This window comes from Artemia sp. Qi Xiang Cuo, chromosome 18 (genome assembly GCF_049724085.1).
Source record: "Artemia sp. Qi Xiang Cuo chromosome 18, ASM4972408v1, whole genome shotgun sequence".
Classification (NCBI taxonomy): domain Eukaryota; kingdom Metazoa; phylum Arthropoda; class Branchiopoda; order Anostraca; family Artemiidae; genus Artemia; species Artemia sp. Qi Xiang Cuo.
In genome coordinates this window covers 48,457,653-48,463,944 of record NC_142811.1, presented here as the reverse complement: position 1 = coordinate 48,463,944, position 6,292 = coordinate 48,457,653, and the positions used below count along the sequence as shown (strand labels likewise).

The 6,292-nt window shown below is 35.3% G+C and overlaps 1 non-coding gene across 1 annotated transcript; it reads right to left on the bottom strand.

Moving 5' to 3' along the window:
- Positions 1-2,521: 2,521 nt before the first annotated feature.
- Positions 2,522-2,594, bottom strand: TRNAR-UCG (transfer RNA arginine (anticodon UCG)). Its single transcript has one exon. It is a non-coding gene; the product is annotated as a tRNA-Arg (tRNA).
- Positions 2,595-6,292: the final 3,698 nt, after the last annotated feature.

Sequence of the window (6,292 nt, the reverse complement as noted above, 5' to 3'; positions counted from 1 at the left end):
AATTCTGGCCATTTTGTTCATTTTATCAGACCGAGCACATCTTACCCTCCTTTTATATTAATTCATCGTTTTGTCAAAGTACTTAGAAACTTTTCTTCGCCCGACTCTAACTATTCTTAGTCCTCTTCTTTCTTTTTTTGTACTCCAGGACTTCAAATAATATACCTGTTTTATTTCAAATTATACAAGAGTAAAAATAAGGGACTGAATTGGCAAAACCTCTTGAAAGAACTTCGAAAAATGTAAAGTAAAATATAGAAAACTCAATCATTGGCAGGACCTGTTTGGAACACTGGAAGATTTACTTCCACAAGACACACCAAAGTGATGATGTTTAAACAATGACTAAACACGTTTGCAGTTCATAGTATCCCAGAACCAAAAATGGATTTTGATTAGTGCAAAATTCTACTTATGCTACTTCTACTTGAATCTACAAGAAGAAATTAATCATAAGGTAGCTTATTAGTTCGTTGTTTAAATATCATCACTTTGGCTTCCTTCAAAATACGTGATTGGATCTAACGACTCTTCATTTACCGGCAAATGAATCCAAAATTGTATTTTCCACTCTTCAGAAATGTGTACGGGAAGCCTAAAAATTCCCTCATTTTTTGCTTTTGAAATCCCGCTTGGACCTTTCACGTTATCCGGCAAACCTTTCATGCGCTTCGAGTTCTGCTTAAGAAAATCAAAACGTTGTAAAGTGTCATCGAAATCGTACTTGTAGCATAGATCTTTCTGCCCCTTTTGAAAAGTAACCTGCACAATTCTGTTCAGCAGGATAGAATCCTTTTCAGGGCCCTTTTTAGGTGCCTTCTCATTTTTCCACAAGAAAAAATCTTTCGTGTCCAGAACCTTTACACGAGTGTTGCTCATGCAATTTTGCATCAGGGTTACTAGATCCTTCAAATCCTCGACAGTACCCTGATTTCTTACCGTCTTTTCGACGCAGCCATCGATAGCGTCCGCCGTCATTTGTGTTTACCCCTTGGTAAGGTACTTTAAAGTAATGGAGTTGGGTCCCCAGCTCTGATTCACGATGCAAACAAGTGCACTAAACAGAATCCAATTTTTGTTTTGGGCTGAGCAATTGTCACACCACAAAACAAATTCTTTCACCTTTCGCAACTCGCTAATCAGACTGTATGTGGCTGAGACCACACCATCAGCAGTTCTGCCATAGATGGCTTCATGCCATACTATGCAATACACGGTCTCCGGCACACTTCCTGACTTTACAGGAGCAAAAGTCTCATTAAAGACTACTAAACGGCTAGTGAAGTGTGACTCCTTGATTTTTGGCATAATGGGCAGATTCTCCTTTGCTATTTTAATTGCTTTTTGGACAAGAGCAAAGCTTCTGGAATGCATTGTGGTCTCAATCACATTACAGCAACGGTTTCTTCTTTTCTTCAAATCACGATGATTATGCTGAAATTCGGCTGATTCTTGAGCCAAAAAGGAGACATATGCCAAATATTAAAGTTCAAAAGAACAGGGTCAAAAGGAGACACGTGCTCTGCACGTATCTCCTTTTTGGCCCAGCTGCGATCCGCGTCCAAGAGTGGCGTATGTCTCTTTTTTATCTTCGCAACGGTAGGAGATAGGAGAATTCTGACTTCACCATTCGATTCCTCGTGCTGGGTTTACCCATGACATACACATAACTCATTTTTGACCAAAATGGCATATGTCGTCCTTTTAATTACCACAGCCGAGGAGTCCCCAAAGCAGCCAGATTAATCAAATGATATTTTTTTAAACTGATTTTGAGTATCTTTTTTGAGCAAGTAGGCTAAAATATTCTTAGGGACTGAAATTCCCTAAACTTGAATTAGAAAATTCTGCTCCGATTAATAGAAAAAACAAAATTCACAAATCCTGATTATGTAAGTCTCGTCAAAACTGAATATCTGAATATCCCAAATTGAAAGAAATGAAATGGTTTTTCAAAGACATCTGGGAAATTTGGCGTTGGCTTTATTTTTCTCTCTTTTATTTTACTCTATTATCTAAGTTTTACAAGTTATATCAAGGCCACCAACATAATTCCACATAGTTTGACTCCAGAAATTAAAAACGTTTATAATGGACGAGGTAGGGCAAGACTTTTAGGTACCGAAACCCCTTAAATGTTGAAATCTTACGGATGAAGATTGTATAACTTGCCTCATCTTCAAGGGAGCGAATAATTGTGATCCATTCCATACCACTCCTCCGGAGCCCCAGAGGGGTCCAGTACCAAACGTCATAAGCAAACTGGAAATATTTCCTTATTGAATCTTATTGGTATAAGAATAAGAAAACATAGATAACTAACCTTTTGTAAATTCAAAGTAATAATTATGCCACTATTTTGTATATAATTTTCACTGATTAAATTTTAACTAGATAGCTAAATTACCTATTATGTTCTTATGTTACATTTTACTTTCAATATCTAAATACACTTTCGACACCTTATGTAAAATGTAGTCACTTCATAAATTTTTCAGAATAAATATAAAAAGGATAACAACGACCCTGGCAGGACTCGAACCTGCAATCTTCGGATCCGAAGTCCGACGCCTTATCCATTAGGCCACAAGGCCACACATATGTGTATATTTTTACGACAATCTAAATATTATGATGTTGGTCTAAGCAGCTTCAGCCCAAGACAAAGTCAGACTATGCCCCCCCCTACATCCCAATTTTTTGTAAATTTTTACCAAATCATATTATTGACTTACGAATAAAGTGAATATATAACTCGATGCCTTTTTTATGCTCTTTATGAATATAATAATCATTTTTGTCGGAAATGAATTTTAGCCCCCACCCCTATATATACCAATTCAGGGTCTAGTCTAACCTATCAGACCTAGTTTAAGTATATATAGGCTAGACTGTTAACCCAAACAAGTACAGAACCTAAAATAAACTGCAGTGATGAAGCTGTAGAAAAGATAAAGGATTATAAGCCGTAGAAAACGTTCCATATGAGTAACGTCAAAAAAATTGGGTAAATTTTTACCAGATCATATTATTGACTTATAAATATAGTAAACATACCACTCATTGCCTTTTTTTATGCTCTTTACAAATATAATAATCGTTTTTGTTGGACAGTAGTTTAAGCCCCCACCCCTATTTATACCAATTGAGGATATGTATTTGTACATTAAATGGTGGGGGGGACAGTTTAATCTTACCTTTCATTTACATCAGAAATAAAATTTACCCCCACCCCCCTAATATGCAAACATATACCTTGAATCGGTATATAGGCTAGGGGTGGGGGTAAAATTCATTTTCGACAAAAATGATTATTATATTTGGAAAGAGCATAAAAAAAGGCATCGAGTGGCATGTTTACGTTATTCGTAAGTCAATAATATGATTTGGTAAAAAATTACCCAATTTTTTTGACGTTACTCATATGGAACGTTTTCTACAGCTTATAATCCTTTATCTTTTCTACAGCTTCATCACTGCAGTTTATTTTAGGTTCTGTACTTGTTTGGGTTAACAGTCTAGCCTATATATACTTAGACTAGGTCTGTCCCGCCTGTCGCCTGTCTCTCAAGAGAGCCACCAGAAATTTTCCTAAAGGGAAAAAAGCAAGTTTTATTAGTACTTATCTGTTAGCCAGTACACACTCGAGAATTTAGATCTACTGGTACGAGGTTGAAAGAACTGAGACGTTTGGGAATTAGATAGGATATATATAGTGTGGGCTATATATTTGCACATTAGGGGGTGGGTGGGTTTGAGAGTGTCGGGGGTTAAGTAAAGCAGGGCTACATGCCAAATGTAACGTAACCTAATCTAACTTAACCTAACCAAAATACCAACTAAATATTTATTAAAATATAGCTACAATGTAGTTTTTCACTGAGCCGGAGCTAATTGTCTCCGTATACAAACAGCAATAAACCGGCTATTGTCTGATTTTATAGATCCAAATTCTTGAGTGTGTACTGGCTAACAGATAAATGCCGTCTTTAAATGAGGCGTATCTCATTTTCATCTTTTGAAACATTTTCGGTACTCCTTTAGTATACCTACTCTTTTATATAGTGCTAGTTTGGTTAATGCTAATGAAATAAAATCAAATAGGATGACTATATAATAGGTTAGAAACAAATTTGGGCTATATATTTGCACATTAGGGGGAGGGGTGGGGGAAAAATACAGCACTTATTAACTACGTATTCTAACTAAACCTATATCCCTTTCTCCCCCCCCCCAAAAAAAAACAACAAAAAACAACACTTTAAATATCGTATACGCAATTAAAACCACGCTATATATTGTATTTCTCTACAGCGGTGTCTTGTATCATCTCGTAAAAAACGGGTTCTTCAACGCGTCTCCAGTTTGAGATATATAAAAGATTAGGTATTCTAAAGGATTACCACATTTTCGATATCTTTTTGTTCGCCAGTGAAGCCGTCACCCCTTGGCCCCCTTTCTCGCTGCCCCCATGCTATCTATTACTAAAATATACGAATTAGCCAGTATTAATATATAATTTTGTGTTTTTGGTAGCGCTACGTATCGTCAGGGAAATCAAATGAAGACAAATAAACTAAACCGGTATAAAAAAAAAATGCTACAATTAAGGTAACGACGAAGACCCCACTCCATACAGACGTTTTTTTGAAAAAACGAAAAACTTTTTTATTTTTGAAAAACGAAGTCAACTAAAACCCCTTTTAAGCAAAGGCTTGAGCAATTTCTGTTCATGTCTCTTGTTGGCAAGGGAGCCGATGGGGGGAGGGGGGGGGGGTAATTGGATTTCTGGATTTTTGCCTTCCCCCTAGATTTTGTATTTACATTTGGAAGTTTTAGGAAAACATTATTAGGTCTACATGAGCTCTTGGATCTGTGAATTTTGAAATATTTTATTAATAAAAGCAAATAAAGTTTTGTTAACAATACTGGTACGTAAAGCATACCATAATAGGACGAAATACTGTAGTTACCGGTTAAATGTACCTAGGCTATTTATTTAAATGCTGAAATGCATTTTTAAAAGCATTTAAGTAGACTACTTGTTTGTGCAAGTATATATAACTGTGGGAACTATTATGCTTTCTAAAAGAAAATTACCGTTCGTATTAAACCGTCAAATATTTTCAAATATAAATTATAGTGTATTGTAAATAAATTAATAAAAATATAATATGAAAATAATTAATATAAAATATATGAAGTAATGGATAATAAAAATTTGAATTTTTTTTCGCAGGATTAATTTGCCTTTCATCTTCCATCTCTGTATTTATCCATTAATTTCAATCTAATATTGTGCGAAAACCACGGATTTATGTAGTGTGAATGAGCACTGTTTTTTTTTTAAGATAAATATTTAAAAAAAAATTGGTACTTCCGTACAAATCAGAACTCGCTCGTGAAGTTGGCTCAGTTGAATCAGCGAAAAACCGGTTTACCATTCTGTGTTCGGAAAGAATTAGCTTAGGTGCAGTGAAATAAACTATGTTTCAAGTATATTTTAAATAAATATTTAATATATAGAGTTGGTATTTTTTTAGGTGATGTTAGGTTAGGTATTTAATGTACTGCGTTCTAGGCGGGCTGCTTTCCATAATTCTTTGTTGTAGTTTATATAGTTTTGTTGCTAAGGTATTATTTTCATCATATTTTTGTATATTTCATTATGATTTACCTATCTTCACTTCTTGAGTGTGTTCTGTAATGTAAGGAAAGCAAAAAGTTTTATTCCGGCTAAATGACCAATAGGCGTCCGCAGTTCAAGAGAAAAAATAATAGGGAAACCAAATTAAAAGTAGTACCATAATCTGGTTTGGTGATTGCATATTTTTAGACTAATAAATCGTTTGATATAAGTGCATGGTGCAGTTACCTGGTGCAAGTTATGGTGCAGTATATGCAGGATTGTCGCCAGTAGTATCATAATCTGGTTTGGTGATTGCATATTTTTAGACTAATGAATCGATTGATACAAATGCATGGTGCTTGGTGCAGTTATCTGGTGCAAGTTATGGTGGAGTATATGCAGGATTGTCGCAAGTAGTATCATAATCTGGTTTGGTGATTGCATATTTTTAGATTAATGAATCTATTGATACGAGTATCTTGTCCTTCTGGTGCAAGTTATCATGGTGCAATAATAATGCATGGTGCAGTTATGTGGTACAAGTTATGCAAGTGGTGCAAGTCTAACAGAGCCACTTCATGTGAAAGGTGTAGTCTTAGAAATTTTGGAGGGGCCTCATTGAAAGTTTTAATGCCCTTTTCAATAGTCTAAAGTGATTAGAAG